This window comes from Papilio machaon, chromosome 21, assembly GCF_912999745.1.
Source record: "Papilio machaon chromosome 21, ilPapMach1.1, whole genome shotgun sequence".
Taxonomy (NCBI): domain Eukaryota; kingdom Metazoa; phylum Arthropoda; class Insecta; order Lepidoptera; family Papilionidae; genus Papilio; species Papilio machaon.
This window is the reverse complement of record NC_060006.1, coordinates 3,643,963-3,662,061: the sequence shown is the minus strand read 5'-3', so window position 1 is coordinate 3,662,061 and position 18,099 is coordinate 3,643,963. Positions and strand designations below refer to the sequence as shown.

Below are 18,099 nucleotides of genomic sequence, written 5' to 3'. Positions count from 1 at the left end.
CACTAATTTACTGACATTGTTTCAAGAATTCCCACAATTTTTCATGAATTTATTTTACACTAGCTGTCAGCCACGACTCCGTCCGCGCGGAATTAAAATAAAACTTAATAAGTAGCCTAAGTTTTCTTTCAGACTATGTTCTAAATCTATGCCAAGATTTCATAGAGATCTATGCAGCCGTTCTGAATATAACTTCAATGAAACATCCACCCATCCATACAAACATTCACATTTATAATTTGTAAGATTCATATAAAAATTATAACTGACGAAATCTCAATTACTGATGTTAACTGCGAAGAACTTTTTCAAAGTAACTTGTGATACAATTTCAAATAAAAAAAAAACTTGCAACATACTTATATTGTATTTGCTGTAATGATATTAAACAACAAAGAAATACGGCTAACGCAATCAATGGATAGTGTAATTGCAACACAGTGTAAAAAGCGTGAAAAATTATAGTTGATAATGTTTGCCTACACCTCAAATGGGAACTAGTTTTTATTTACTTTCATCAATTATAAAACGATTACAAATCATTTATTAATTACATGTATTACTAACTTTTACTGTTGTAATTGTTTTGCTAGTTAGGAAGCGTAGTATATCAGTATTAATATTATGAAGGAAAGATTTGATTGTTCATTTTTTGTTTGTATTGAATATTCTCCGAAATTACTGAAACGATTTGGAAAAAATCTTTCACTGTTCGGAATGTACACTATCCCTGGATGACCTCGGCTATATTTATTATTAGATTTTTAATTCCGCGCGCACAATGGTGAAGCCAATTGGTATTATTTATTATTGTTAATAATAATCTTATTAATCTAATATATAAAATTCTAGTGTCGCGGTGTTTGTGGTTAAACGCCTCCGAAACGGCTTGACCGATTCTCATGAAATTTTGTGAGCATATTGAGTAGGTCTGAGAATATGCCAACATCTATTTTTCATACCTCCCCCCCCATTTAGTTTATTTTAACTGCGCGCGGACGGAGTCGCGGGCGACAGCTAGTAATAACATAAATGCTTATGTTTGGATGAATGGATGGCTGTATTTAAAAGCTGTTTGTTACAATGTATCTCCAGAACGGCTCAACGAATTTTGATGAAATTTGACACTAATGTAGAACATAGTCTGGAAGAACACATTGGCTACTTATGTTATGTTTTTTTTTAATTCCTCTTCTTTGTATCGCGGGCGAAAGCTAGTTGATTTACAGTTAAAATAAAATTTAGTATTACATTTATATTATTTTTCAATGGTATACATCGGACTACACGTGAGTTTACTTAATGTATCTCAATAACTTTGTTAATATTTTTAACTAAAAAGTTACTGTTATCTTTGAAAATTATCAACTATCCAAGTTTTCAACTCATCATTCCATAATTGAAATATTTCTATAGATTGTAAATACTTCAGTCCTTTCAGTTATTATAAAGGCTGTTTAATAAATATGTACGGGAAGTAACGTCGTCAGTAAATTAATTTCATTCATGTCCCGCATACATTTCTATTGCAGTCTGTGACACAAATTTTCCTGCGATGTGTCAACGTGACAGGAATTCGCAATTACTCCTACGGGATTAAACGTAACGCTGTTGTTTTACAAATCCTGATAACGGTTTTAGCAGTGCAATGGTCAATACTATCTTGTAAATTGTATTTACCACACTAACTGCAGATTTGTTAATTGGTCACTAAGGGGAGTAGTGTAGTTTCTCACTAAATAGACAGTTAAGGACACTTAACGTTTCATGAGTGAAGTTATCTTAGACATCACTAAGTATACCTTAGAATTTATTCTCTCGAATTAGTTTTTAACTAGAATCATTTGCAACAATTTGATTCTCAACAATTAATCCAGTAATAGCCTAATAAAGGGCCGCTACAGGATGTTTAAAATTCCTTTTGTTTTTGTTCGGACTTTAATGTACAGTCATTTGTCTTAATGTTGTTCGAAAACAATTATGTACTAAGGCTAAAATGTTTTGACATCATTTCTTAATAATAAAATTGCGTTGTTTTAACCTTGTTTGAATTCTTTACTGTAATTTGTATTGTTATGCTTTAGATTTAGGGAATTCTTTGTCCTTGTAAAGAAGGTTGTTTATATTTTATATCTTTATTTCCACAAAAATGTAAGATTTCTGTTATCAAACGGCACGAATACATGATTTAGAGGTTTTCATTTTTTCAACTTTTGTGAAATTTCATTATAATTTGTCGTTTTTCTGTACCCTCTTTGGCTTTAATTGATAAGAGTTTCGCATAAACACTTTTGTGTGAATTTATAACAAATAGTCTTTCTTAACTTGCTGTTGATTTTGATTTAAAAACAACAGCTCTTCTTGTATTTTTTGTCTAGTATTTGTAATGACTTGAAAAAACTCGAATGAAAAGTTAATTTAAAATCTTCAACAAAAAAATATTGATTGCTACAAGGAACTGTCGCGTCATCGGACGCAAATATGATATTAGCACCGAGGCATCAATCAACAACATCGGTAGTAACCAAGCTGTAGACAGGCTCGAGCTGTTGACATGAGCCCATCAATCTTACGAAATCAATTGAAGCTGTAGGGTCTGATAGACGTCCGACCTTGACTGCAGTTCGACTCGCACTGATGTAACAAATTACATCACTCAGTTTTGAACCTCAGATAATTCAAGGTTGCCAGCATTGAATACTTCCCTGAAAGATTTATGGACTCAAAAGTTTTTTAAACTTTAAGAAAATATATATTTGAAAGTTAATCCCTAAGGTGAACAGGATGAAACGAAGAAACAGTTTTAGCTATTTATAATAAACAAATTACGTAAAGCCACTAAAATGCTATCTAAAATCTAATATTCGATCCCAAGATTAGAATACTACGTGAATATAAAGACATTAAATTTAACCTCCGGTTATATTTCTTTTCACCTCTTTATATTTCGCTAGAGAGCCATTCAATTTAGTTCTCACAACCTCTTCTAACATTTTTGATATTAAAAAGCGACTGTCTTTGTAGCAAAATTACACTAGGCACCAGCACCGACTTCGCATTAGAAAGACTACACCATTTTTTTTTCGACTTAATTTTCACACTAGCCTTGTATCTATTCTTATAAATGTTGCTAAGAATTGAGATATTAATGCATCGGCTTGCGCAATAATAAATCGGTAAAGATATTGAAATTAGATCCAACGACCACAGACGGACACTTCAATTCCATTCATCTGTAATAAACAATAATGCGTTAACGACCACACTTTCTTACATCGTCGCCCGAGGCGGACGCTTTCATGGGCATGATAACATCGTTATAATAATCGATTATTACATTCTGAAGCGAATCGATTCATTAGTATCGAATAATCGGCGATATATTTAGCGAATCGATAAGAGTCGTCACTTTCATTCGGGATCTATTTCTAACATGTCATAGCCCAACTTATTTTATGAGTCAAGTTTTCTGTTAGAAAGTCATGGGAAAATTTTACTTAATTTAGCTTTAGGGTAATCTCTCTTTAATAATGCCCCTAAAGATTTTAGTTAGTTGTATAACTTATTTATTATCTTTTTAATGGACAGAGATGTTGATAATCGCTTGATAGTTATTCTATATCTACTAAACGATGGAAACACGTTGTTGAGAACGATATGAATTATCACGAAATCTGGGCCTGTGAAATGATAAACCTGTCCTTTCTGGATTTCTAACTTTCGCTCATCATAAAGATGTTATTAATAGAAATGGAAACTAAATTTAAAGGCTTGTAATTTGGCTACCTCGAAATTTATCTAATTATTTAATTTCTTCAACTAGAATAAGACTCTTTTTTTATATTTGCTTACCGAAAACACATAATGTTGATGTAAGAGCTGTAGAATTTTCCTGCAATGTCACTTGTTTGCTACAAAAAATCTAATATATAAAATTCTCGTGTCACAGTTTTCGTTCCCATACTCCTCCGAAACGGCTTGACCGATTTTGATGAAATTTTGTGAGCATATTCAGTAGGTCTGAGAATCGGCCAACATCTATTTTTCATAACCCCCCCCCCCATTTTTTAACTGCGCGCGGACGGAGTCGCGGGCGACAGCTAGTAATTATATAATATTAATTGCATTACAATAATTTTTCTAGGTAATACCTTTTAATCTGTTAAATTTTTAAATTTCGAACATCTGACATCCTTAGGTAGACTGTTTAGTATTGGAACACGTTTTTTATTATTCCAGGAGTGTTCAAGGAGGCGTTATAGATATTATTGACAATATTTTCTCTATTTTGTTTCTCAATTTTATTACTTAAGTATCACACTAGTGGAGTTCAGCAGTAACTAGGAACGGTACTAAAGGTACAATGTAACCATGAACGAATTAAATGAAATCAATACAAGTCTCAAATAACTTTGGTCAGTCTATATGCGAGTGCGTGCGACAAACCGCAATCTGCTAATTTCGACCTATCATATTAAATTCGGATTCTATACTTTCAAATACAATGTTACCTTCGTATGGATGCCTTGATCAATAGATCTAAGATACTAACTTTTTCTTTTTTAATTAGTACTTATTTTTTATCGTTTGGATGCAAAAGAATTGTTACGTACTGTTTGTTTTGGATTGTATAAAATTGTTGCTCGTGGCAGTTTTATTGCCTTTAACATGTTATTGAGAATCGGGTTAAAAATATCGACTTTCTCTACCAATAAACATGTGTTTTATTTAATGAGTCTTTTATAGTTGTTTTTCGGTGTCTTTTTTCTTAATTATAGAATGATCTCAACTTAACTGACGGAAGATTTACAAAGATGTTAATTTGCTACTTTTTTGTTACAGGTATGTACACATCAGCACATTTAATACATTGAATGGTATTCGTAAGTAAAGTGAATGAATAAATTTAATTACAAATACATGCAAAACGCAATATGGAAGACCGTAATTACTGTGGGTAACTGCTTTTGTAGTTGCTTTACTTAAGTAATCTTACTATTGTAGTTTTTCATTAAATATATACTAAGGGACTTCCTTAGTGGCCAAGAAACGATTCTGAGTGAGATATTTTTAATTGCTAAATTAAAGTTTCTTACTTAAATGATACTACAAGGAAATCAACAACAATAACATAACTAACGCCCAGAACCCAGAGGGGTAGGCAGAGACCACGGACTTCCATTTGGCGCAGTCCTGACACACCTCTCTCGCTTCTACATTCATACATCTGCGCATACATACAAGTCGGTTTCGGATGCTCTTAATATCGCCTCATTTGATTATATTATCAATCTGGACGGTATAAGTTCGTCTGAACACAATAATACAAAAATATCTCACCATATATCTAGAACAATGCCTTTGTAGTTATTAAGCCTTATTTAGGGCGGACTCGTAATAGAAACAAAGGCTTATGAGGGTTTTTCCGTTATGAGTGGCATATATCGTGACAACCAGTCATTAGACTGTGTATATAGCAGTAAGGGACTACAGTTGATATCGATTTTAGAATTACGTAAATACGGTAGATACGAAGATTGTACAGTGGAAATAGATTTACAGATGATTCCTGTAGCTTATAAATGTCTAACGTACGTTTTACTACTGATGTACCTGTGTTGCATAGTGTTATTCCTTTGTTTTCAAAGTGAAGTAGTTTTAATGCTGATTTCTGCCTGTATTGCATAATGCCATCCTTTCATCTATATATATAAAAGAAAGTTGTGTTAGTTACACCATTTATAACTCAAGAACGGCTGAATCGATTTGAATGAAAATTGGTGGGCAGGTAGCTTAGAACCAGGAATAGGACATAGGATAATTTTTACCCCGTTTTCTTTTCTTTTTTTTTTTATTCCGCGCGGACGGAGTCGCGGGTAAAAGCTAGTTTTTAATATACGTACACTACTACGATGTTTTTTTGAGTATGAAACTTGTGTTTTGTGTAACTTAAGTGTTTCTGCTTTAAACTTGTTACAGTTGCGTGATGATAGTGACAATTCAATACCATCTTTAGTTTACTAATTTTAAGTCATTGTTCGTATAACCGACTCCACGTATCGATTAATAATAACCTACAGATTATATTAATCGCAGAACGTAGCAATTTAAACATTAAATAAATTCGCTACCGAATTCGGCTTCGCGTAATTCATCTAGCTCGCGCTTCCGTGATCTTGTGTGAATAATCTTGATGAGTCAGTTTGTCCTCTGTATAGTGTAAACACGTTGTATTTGGCAATAATTAATCGGTCGATTGTCTCGATCTGACCTTAGCCGCGCAGCCCGCTGTGTGCAAAGGCCGGTTATGTTTTAATTGCGTATATATTTTCTTTACATACATAGAGTTGAGTTACTAGCTAGTTATTTTTTGTGTATCGATTTTTTTTCTGATTGTAATTCTACTCACACGCTCAGTCTGTGGAAAATGAGAAAATGCGACCTTCAAAATAGATCATGCTGCTTAGGCTAGAAACTAGAATGGAACCTATTTTTGCGAAAAACACCACTAAGTCAAGTAAAATACTAATAATGTTACTAATATTATGAATGCGAATGTTTGGATGGATGGATGGATGTTTGTTTGAAGGTATATCTGTAACGGATCAACGGATCTTGATGAAATTTGGCAGAGATGCAGAACATAGTCTGGAAGAACACATAGGCTACTTATTAAATTTTTACTTATTTATTTTTTAATTTTGCGCGAACGTAGTTGCGGGCGATAGCTAGTAATCTATAAAACGTGACAAATATGTTTGTACTTGTTTTATATACAATAAATAAAACTGGCAAATATAGTTGCAATACGTTTTATTTAAAAATTAGAAAAAATATCGCAATATTAAAGCATATTATTTAAAAAACGATGTCCGTCTTCGTTTATTCGTCAAATCGTAAGTCGAATATAAAAAAAAATTGTTATTCATTCTCGTCTCGTAGTGAAACACCTGTCGACTCTGCCGTTTCCTGCCTGTGTAAGCAGGTGGTTTGATGCAAAATGTGATATTTTCGCCTTAATGCTTTCGCATTTAGCAAAATAAACAACGAGATACTTTATCAGACTTATTTTTTTAAGGACATAATACCCACTGCCCATTTTAAAAATAAGAATGCGCTAAAATTATTGTGAAAAGTAAAGCCTTCTTCTAAATAGTCTCAAAGATATTTTTCAAATAAAAAATACTATTGTATATGTAAGATACGTCAATAAAACACTGCGGTCGGATGCCAACTAATTTATTACTTTTCATAAGTACCTTCAATATACTACACATCTCTCTCCTAATTAATAACATTTTGATAATCTATGAACTAAATAAACTAACAGATTTTTTTTTTTTCAAATACATTTTAACAAGTTTAACTTACATCTACTATTTTCTTCCTCCACCAAGTGAAACTAATTATTCATCTTACATCATATAAATTACTTTATGTTGATATTAATTTTAATATTAATTATTACATTTTACTAATATCTAACAAAAAGCTTGTTTAATCAAACGAAAAGAAAACCAAAGGAAATGCGATAAATGTGACCAAGTGCTGTAACGATTTTTTTTTTTTTTTTTTTTTTTTTTTACTTGACCTTACTCCATCCCTTTCCTTCGCCATTCGCGACGAAGCGCTCTTTTTGCCCTCTCATTTAATTCTCCGGATACCGTGCTCACCTGGTTGGAACTTCCAGGAACCGCCCAGGTGCTATCTTCAGCCTCCGCTGGCCCTACAGCCTCAGTGGTCGGCGCCGACGCAGTGCCTGTGTCACTGTCGGGCTGCGGCTGAGCCGTCGTGTACGCATCGTAATCAATATCGAAAGTATCACCTTCATAATTGTTATTTCTATTCCGCGGTCTCGTGTTGACGTACTCATCCATGTTACTATAATTATCCGATTCGTTTTCTATGTCCCATGAGAACCTATTGTTACTCCGAGGTAAAATTTGGTCCGTGTGCCTACGGTATACATCCCCATCATTATTCATAATTTTATACGACACCGGACCGGTTTGTTGTAAAATTTTCCCTTCGACCCACTTATGCTTATTAGTTGAATAATTTCTAGATAATATTTTATCCCCTACCTTAAAGTTTCTAGCGATTCCCGAGGAGTTGAGTACTTGTTTGTCCTGCGCTTCCTCGACTATTTTTGCGGTGCTCGGGCGCATCACGTCTAGCCTGTTACGCAAACGATGTCCGAGGAGCGCCACCGCGGGCGCAACCCCTGTTGTTGCATGTTCACAATTTCTATACTGCATTAGAAACCGATATAAACTAGTATGGATGTCCCTACCTTCTATAACGGCTTTCTTAATAGTTTTTTTTACTATTTTAACACAGTTCTCGGCTGCACCGTTACCTTGCGGTCTATAGGGCGAAGAGGTTATGTGACGTATCATATTTCTATCACAAAATTCCCTAAATTCCGCGCTTTGAAACGGAGGCCCGTTATCCGTAACGAGCTTTTCCGGTAGGCCGAACCTCGCAAATAAACTTCTAAGAAATTTTATGGTGTGATACGCCGATGTGCTACGTATTTCCTCCGCCTCGAGCCACTTACTATGGGCATCCACTAGGATAATGTAATACTTGCCGTGCAGCTGCGCAAAGTCAGCGTGCAGTCGCTGCCAAGGCGCGGCGGGAAACTCCCAGGGATGGAGGACGGCGCGCGGGGGGGCGTCGCGTACGCTGCGACACGCCTCGCACTTGTTCCCTATCAACTCGATATCTTTATCGAGTGCCGGCCAATAAACATAATTCCTAGCGATGGACTTCATTTTTACAATGCCTAAATGACCATCGTGAATTTCTAACAGCACGCGTTTTTGTAATGTTTGCGGTATCACCAGACGATATTTATACAAAATACAGCCGTGATCAATATTCAAATCTGCGCGTCTGACATAAAAAGCCTTTTCATCATCTGAACACTTTCCCGGCCAGCCAAACATAATATATCCAAAAATTCTACTTAACAATTTATCTTTAGTTGTTGCTAATGCTATTTCTTTAAAATTAACTGGTAAAGTTTCATCAACGTACATTAAATAATGTTTATCCGGCGCACTCGATGCGCCGCCGCTGCTGTCTCCCTCTAGCGGCAAGCGCGACAACGCGTCCGCGTTGCCGTTGCACTTTGATTTTACAAAATCAATATTAAAATCGTACGCGGCTAGTTTGGCGGCCCAACGTTGTAGCCGACTCGCCGCAGTCTGTGGAATACAGCCTTTAGGTCCAAAAATATATACCAATGGTTTGTGATCAGTTTTTAACGTGAATTTCCTGCCGAATAAATATTGATGATGTTTTTGCACTCCGTACATAATAGCGAGCGCCTCTTTGTCTAATTGACTGTAATTCTTTTCGGCGTCGGAAAGCGTCCTGGAGGCGCAGCTTATAGGGCGCTCGGAACCGTCGGGGAAGGTGTGCGCGAGCACCGCGCCCACGCCGTACGCGCTGCTGTCCACCGACAGCACGACCGGAAGTTCCGCCTCGTAGTGACACAACACTTTGTCGCTAGCTAAAATGTTTTTTATTTTTCTGAATGCGATTTCACAATTTGTATTCCAACACCACGACTGATTTTTTTTTAACAAGGCATACAAGGGAACATTTGTGGAATGCAATTTAAACCATAGGGAGTACGCTTAAATACATAAGTACCAACGTGTGTGGTGATGGCCGTGCACGCCTGCGAATCGGGGTGGAGAGGTACTTGCATATACGCGGTTGTCAGATCTATTTTTGAAAACTCCTGCCCACCGCTTAGGGCCGCAAACAGTTCCTCTATTCGCGGAAGCGGATATTGATCAATTTTTAATTTCGGATTTATTGTAGATTTGTAATCGCCGCATATGCGGATGTCCCCGGATGGTTTAATGATAGGTACTATAGGTGTACCATAATCGGAATGTTCAACTTGATAAATCGATCCCTCTTTTTCTAGACGATTTATTTCCCTCTTCACCGCGGTGCGCAATGCAAGCGGTACGGGCCGCGCGCGTAAGTAAACCGGTTTGTTATCAGTCAATTGCAAGCGAAACTGTTTTTTACATTCACCTAACTTATCTGTAAAGACGTTAGGGTAATTATTTTTTAAATCTTCAATGAACCGATTTCGCTGCTCGTTAACATCAAGTGAAATATTATTAATACACAATCCATTTATATTAAATCTTTGAATCCAATTTCTACCTAACAAAGGACGACTACCATTCTTGATTACGTACAGTTGTAAATTATCTTGAAAATTATCATCAATCGACGCGTTTACTACAATATATCCAATCGTTTCTATACGCGACCCGGAATACGAACATAACTTAATCGAATCCTTAAGAATTTTATAGTTGGAAAAAAATCGCTTGTAACAATTCTCATTAATTGCCGAAATCTTACTTCCAGTGTCTAGTTCATATTTTAACATTACATCACCAACCTTAACGTCTATAAAGTAAGGCTTATCTCCGCAAGAAACCGCACAAATATTATACATTTCACAGTCGGAGTCCTCCTCCACAAAATTGTGTCGCGTGCCGGCTGTTCTACTATTCGACGCTTTGCACATTATTTTTAAATGCCCTTTTACATTACATTGGCCACACGTATATTGCTTAAAACGACACTTATCTGCACGATGTGGTTTACCACATCTCCAACACGGCGGTTGCGCCGCAGCCGGTCGCGCCGCCACGGCCGGCCCGCTGCGCAGCGCGTGCAACGGCTCGCCGCCCGCCTGTGAAACGCCGCCGCTTGCGCCCGCGCTGACCGCCGTCACCGCCGCCGCCACGTCGTCGCCGAGGTCCCTGGAGCGCACAGCACCGCTCACGCTGACGCGGCCGCTCACCCGCTCCACATGCTTCTCCGTGGCTTCCAAATTTAGAGCTAGCTCCACCGCCCGTTTGTAGGTTAATTTCGCATCAAATAGCAATCGTGATTTAATCTCAGTGCTCCGCAAGCCCGTGACGAATTGCTCACATAAGTTTTCTTCTAAATTCTGGGCAAAATTGCATGACGAAGCTAAATGTTTTAACTGTTGCAAAAATTCGCCGATGCTTTCTTCTGCCTTTTGCCGTCGTTGTCGAAACATTTCCCTTTCGGCGTACACCGAACGTTGCGGTTCTACGTGACTTTTTACAATTTGCACTAACTGTTCGAAAGTTTTATCCTCCGGTCTATCAGGTGCACACAAGTCACACATCAAATTATATGTACGATCGCCTACTAACGTCACCAACGTGGCGACCCGATGCGTCTCCTTTATGTCATTTAGAAAAATAAATTGTTCTACACGTCGCACATATGTTGTCCATTGTCCACAAAACAAATCGAACGGTTCGATTTTACCAAATGGCATGTTAACACTTTTAACTAATTACTTCGCACGCGTACAATATAAAAAAAATAACCCGCCTCGTCGCCAGTGTAAGATACGTCAATAAAACACTGCGGTCGGATGCCAACTAATTTATTACTTTTCATAAGTACCTTCAATATACTACAGTATATCCAATTACAAACAATAGAAATGAGTTGAACTATCAATTAAGTTGTCAACATTTATTAGCTTTTTCTACCAACAAAATAAGTTTACACAGAACAGTTATCACTTTAAAATAGCTTGTTTATTTCCCTGCTTCTTCCATATTAAACTACAAAAGTAGTTTTACGAAAAAGGTTCTGTTAACAGACGCCTAAAATGCAGATTTCTCACATAACATGCTTCCAAACATATACAGTGCCACAAACTTATCTGGCCGTTGAGATTGGTGCTGTTGTCGCGATTAGTTCTGTTAAAAATTTTAAAAAATACACTTATTATTAAGCCTAGAAAATGAAACACACAATGTATGACACATGATTATCCCCAGTTCCAGACTGACAAGGAAATTGTGGCAATTTCTTGATAACGATAGGAGTTCCATATAAGCTAACGTAGTTCAGTTTTACATTTGCCCACCTGGCCAGATAAATTCGTCACACTATAGATCGGTAGCTTTCAAGTTAACTGTCACCTCCCACGCAGCCCTTTAACCAAAATCTATAGCATCTATGCGTTGTGTGAAATTCTTTCTTGGTTTCTATTCATAACGGTATAGTACCAAATATTTTTGGTTCCATTTCTGTCACTAATTGATTGTGTATTAGAGCTTGATAAACTGATTTTTCTACTATTGGCGTCAGAAACTTGAAATGTTTTACCGTTGGTTTCTGAGACCAAAATATTCCTTGTTTTTTTCTGTTTTGTCCACGATAATGACAGGAATAACAATATATTTTATACAGAGATGTTGGTCTCAGAAACCCACGGGTAGTTTTTTTTTTTTAGTTTAAAGGTCTTAGTTAATACATAATACGATAATGTATAATTTTCTGTTTTATTTATCAATTAGATGGTGGGTAGTAGTTATAACTTGTTAAAATTTAATTCAACTCTAACCTCTAATTGACACCCCCTAAACCGTCACGAATGCACGCCTTGACCACTCGCCGACTTGCTAGTTAGGCTGGAACAAAACAATTGAAGGAAATCTCTTTGCGACATCGCACTATTGCAGGTTTAGATTTTTCAACCGTTGAACCTGACAATAATAAACGTTACTTGATATTGACATAATCTCTGTTGGATTTATTTAATTTATTTATCTATGCAAAAATTTTTCTGTGGTAATTTTTTCTTCTTTTATGAAGTTTTTGAACTGACATATGCCTCCATGCTGAATTATATATAAAAAGGATAATATATATTTAAATAATTTAAAATCTTTTATACTATTAATAATTTACTTTTATACCATTACTTTCTTTAATCTCTACTTTATCATATTTTTATGGTTAAAAAAAAATTTACTACCTACCGGAAACTCATTCATACGATATTCCAGTTTTACAAATCACCAAAGCTTAACGAATAATTTCATACCGACCGGCTACGACGGTGACATTTGACAAATTATGATTATTAAACGCGTTGAACATTTCTCAATAGATGCAAATTACTTGCCTAATAGTGGTATACATTACACGGTATTTAATCGACTCATAATTAAACAAAGTCCATACTTGAGTGTTTCCGACAAATCGTGAACTCTGCATGTTTGTAGTTTGTCGAGACACATTGTAAAGACTCGGAAAATTGGATATCGAACAAATTAATTAACTAAAGGACCTCTTATATAGGTAATTCATACATTTTTAAACATACAGAAATGACATCTAACGCATTCACTTTTACACGTCATTTTGTAAATGAAGTCGTTCGAAATGTGTGCTGAGTCTGAAATTTGCATAGACAAATTAAAAACGGGTGGCGTTCACAAGTTGCCGGTGACAGTCCTAAATGTAGTTCACTTCTGGGCGTGGGCCAGGCAAATGTTTTGCAAATACTTGTGTAGCCGTGGGTTGACAAGTGTCGCCTGTACCTGTCTCCAAATTACTCGGCTCATTCATAAAATTGTACCGATATTAGGAAACTAGTTGAGAACTAAACTAGAACAATTATCTAAGCATCATTTGGCCGTAACAAAGTTTTTTTTAAATCATAAGTTGACAAACAAGTGTGCGGCCACTTAAATTCGCCGAAAAAGCAAAGCGACCGCCGTCCATAGACATCCAAAATTACAGATGCGTTGCCTACCTCTAATCGACGGAGGAACTGACGCACAAAAAGAGAATATCTTTACAATTCAATTTGTAAATATAACAGTTTATTTTTATAACCAAGTTAAATATTAACCAAGTTAATATTAACGTAATAACGTTACTACGTTAGTGGCAGCCCTATTATCCATCCTATTGCTAAATGCCTTCATTTCTATTATTAATGTTCTGAGCCCATTGAGTTATTGTGGCATGCTTGCATCCAGACAGGTACAAATACTGATAACCCTAACATTATGAAAGAGATTCAAATATCGCTTCAGTGAAACTGACTAATAAAAAATTCAGAAAACTGTAATTGTCTGGTTATAAGTTATATATGGTTATAGTTTTTTCTCGTATTCATTTCAAGATAAAAGGTAACCTGTGTGCCCCCAATATTATAGCCGATTAGATTAGATTATAATCCTTACACTTTCATCCTTTCCATTTTCCTTTGAATTAAATGAGACAACGTTGTGTTTTTGTACGATCGTTACGATAATCGAAACGCACGGTTACATAGTTGCTTAACAGGAATTGTTTCTATACATCCTGTATATGCAATAAACAACGAACAACTGACACTTGATTCTAAGCTATTATTTCGTAAACATACAAAGCAATATCCTGGATACAGAGTGTTTCAAAACGAAGCCGTTATAAGCGTTCCGAACGACAAAATAAATTTGCTGGTCGGGACAGGATATTTGTCACTTCTATTACAAACTAATACTAAATTAACACCTACCTAATTTTGTTGCAAAATCTCTAATAATGGAGGAATATGATGGTTAGAAACCGTTGTAGGTATGTACACTTTCACAATCATTACTTGAAAGTTATTTTGGTTTCGGATAATATATCTACTAGCAAAAGCTACCTACTACTTTTTTTTTTATTTTAACTAATAGCCATCGAATGGGACCTCATTAGCGCGAAAATAAATGAAAAAACTTAATTAGTAGCCTATGTATTCTTCCAGACTATGTTCTACATCTGTGCCAAACATCGAGATACGTTAAGCCGTTCTGGAGATACCTCCTAACAAACATCCATCCATCCATACATCCAAACATTCACATTTATAATATTTTAACTTTTATAGCATGATATTCGATGTTACTCCATTTCTGTATTATATTTGGTTAAACTCTGACTAACATTTGACATATGACCTACGAAACCCAAAACAAAGGCAGTCTCCGGTCGACCGTGTCTTAGAAAGTGAGTTCATGTACCAAATAGAGCGATGTCATGTCGGCATTATGGCAAAAAGATTAAGCTGCGTCTTGGCTAACAAGCATTTTAGTTTTCAAATAACAAAGGCCAGGAAAAGGCTATGTAGCAGAATACAACTGTAGCCATCCAGGTCATATGATCGTGTGGCCGTAAAGACCAATGTATATTTGTGGCCAAGTGGCCAATAACACCTGTTTGATCCTTTATAGAGGTTGTTTGATCATGTTTCCCGTGTGGCCATGTGGCCAGTGTGGCCGTCGTGGGAACGGGCGCGGCCAATTACAGCGGGTCATGGGTTATCATAGTGCATGCGACACAGCGGGCCACAGAGACCGCCAATCGCGGGGTCACAGTACAATTTGATACAGTGTCTCGCTTAGAATAGATTAGCGGAAAGACTAGCGGTCACCCATGACAGGATTAAAGAAAAGTAACCTATAATATGCCAGCGTGCATCAGTTAGCTACCTTTCCGTTATAGTCCCGTCAAAATCAGTCCAGCCGTTCTAGATAATAGAGTAGAGTCGTAAATAGAGTCAAAGTTTAGAAATTTGTATGAAATTCTGCCATGTGTCCGTTTCTAAGTTTGATACAATAATTAATTTGTCTAAACAGTATCGTGGTACAACTTCATATTTTAGTTTGAAATTCCTTATATAAAAATGCATCTCCTTACAAAACAGTTAAACACCACGACACATTGTAAAACATAGTTTGTGTATAAAATAAAATGCAACTTGTACATTCATCTCACGTATGCCCAGTTCGGTCGCTCTGCAACAAAAAACGGCGGTCCTCAAAGTATGAGACGTATGGGCATCGCAATCCGCGCAATCCGCACGATCACGACCCACCGGCCGCGGCGGGCTATCAAAGCAATACACAGACTCCCCGCGCGACCACACGAACTAAACCTAGGGTTGTCACTTTTTAGAAAAAATAAGTACTGAGTTTTTTTCTATAATATCGATCACGTGGTTTTGTGATTTGGATGCAATGGTACACAATATATAAAATAGTAATGCAACATCTCTACGTTAACCCTTTAGGGGTGTCTCTCGAAGCACACCCTTGATATATCTGATTTCGGAACTATCGTATAAAATTTTTCATAAAAAATAGCTCTCGAAAAAAATAATGATACAAAAATTCATTGTTTTATTAGTTTTTTTTATTATATCGGTCATACATATACATATATTATTACGAATAATTTATCATATAAATGTGTTTTTTATAATCAGTGTATGAGTTTATCTCTATGACTATTCTACTCCAATGTTATTTTCGGTCATTGACATTTCAAAATTGATTCTAAAGATTCATTTCGTATGTCTAACAAGTTGCGATGGTGGTGTAATGGTCAGCATAGTTGCCTTCCAAGCAGTTGATCCGGGTTCGATTCCCGGCCATCGCACATTTTGCTTTTTGTATGAACTTTATTTTTTTCATCATAGTCTTTCAAGTAAAGATCTCTATTATTTTTATACAATTTACAAATTTACAAATATATTGGAAAAAATATAAAAACATTTTCAATCTTTGTTTTTGTTAAATTAGAAACAAAATATGCTAATCACTTGCAACATTGTTTTACATATAATCTTAAATACATTTTATAAGCACATGCTAACTGTCTTTGACATTGGATAATATATAGATTACGAGCTGGTTGGTTAATGATAGCATAATCGATGTTTTAATCGAAAACTTGTTATGTCGATAAGTAAAAGTGTTCATAGCAGTTAATCGTTTTCTGATAACTTCATAGCGTCAGTCATCGATCAAATTTCCGAGTTAAAATTATAATCAAATCGATTCTCTCTCGCTTTATAATCATATGCTTCCTTTTATATACACAAAAATAAATAAATAACTATCTTTTAATTTATTCCACTACACGTTTACGATGTAATGCTAAGCATTTTTAGAGCAGACTTAAGATAAATTGTTTCTTTTTGGTGTGGAAGTAACGTTACAATTTAGTTTATTAAGTTACATACAACTGTTTATTTATATATGTTGCTTAAACCGGAACAAATTTCACAAATAAGTATATTTCAAAAAAGGACTTGTTTACACTCTCATTACTTCCTTGTTGCCTATTACAGTATAAAAATAGTGTACTTGATTAGAGTAACATTGTCAACGAGGTCATCAGAAGCACGTAAATCGTTTCCTACGTGTAGTGTAGGTAATGAATGCGAAAAATTTAGATGCAATTAAACTCAGTATATATCCCCCATCGTGTAATCAACCTTTATTACTATATAAGGTTCGTTCGGCGCCACCCCGGTCCAGTCGAGGCCAGTCGGTCGCCACGCAAGGTCGAATGACTTCCTTGTCCAGGGGTAACTGACTCATAAAAAATCTCACCGATCTGATTTACGACATTGATATTCCTCTTCTGGATACCGGAAGGAATCGTTTTAATGCAATTTATTTCGATTAATGGGATTTATAAAGCTGTCGTTTTCGTATTCCAAAACTTTGACTACTGGATTCATGAACGATTTATGGTCGGATGTTTTATTATTCGTTCGATAATTTATTGTTATTACAGTAACTATTATCTTTTTTTCTTTTGTATCCATTTAATGTTGTTGCTTTTTATATTTATTTATTTAACTTGAAAACTATGATAGTTTTCGTGTGAACATTTTTGTGCCGGAGGCCTAATTTAAGTCCACGTTCCTTTCCACACTTTTCTTGTAAGGAAAGGATGGAAAGGGAAAGCGGATTTGATGGGGACAAATAGCAAGAGGATCTTTCTGTGGTTCCCCTCCTCTGTCGATTAAATTTATGGATGTAGATGGGGATGGGTAGAGATCACTTCACTTTTTAGGCGAATTCAGGCCGTTTGCTGGTTTGTCACCTTATGATATAAAAAATGCACCATCAAACACTAAAGCAGTTTGTTTCGTCGTTCGTAACATTTATGGTGATAGCAAATTAAGCTGCAGATAAAAGGAATACTACTTCAATTACCTTTACAATATTTTCTGTTGCATTTTAAGTATCAATAAATCAAACAAATAGAAATCTAGCATTGATCTCTCCCATCAGTCGATAACTGCGACATTCGCCTTGAAATCGATTATTATGATCATTAGTCGATTTCTCCGCCCATATAAGGCGTTCCAATTCCAAGTCGCAACTCTATTTGTGGATATTCAATTGATATAATTGGTAGGTGCTACTTCCTACAATTATTTTATTC

At 35.9% G+C, this 18,099-nt stretch overlaps 1 protein-coding gene and 1 non-coding gene across 2 annotated transcripts in view; both read left to right on the top strand.

Annotated features, from left to right (window-relative positions):
* The window catches only part of LOC106712629 (GAS2-like protein pickled eggs), a 58,642-nt gene that overhangs the window by 25,932 nt on the left and 14,611 nt on the right, over positions 1-18,099 (top strand). The window lies entirely within an intron of this gene.
* Trnag-ucc lies at positions 16,225-16,296 on the top strand. The gene has a single exon. It is a non-coding gene; the product is annotated as a tRNA-Gly (tRNA).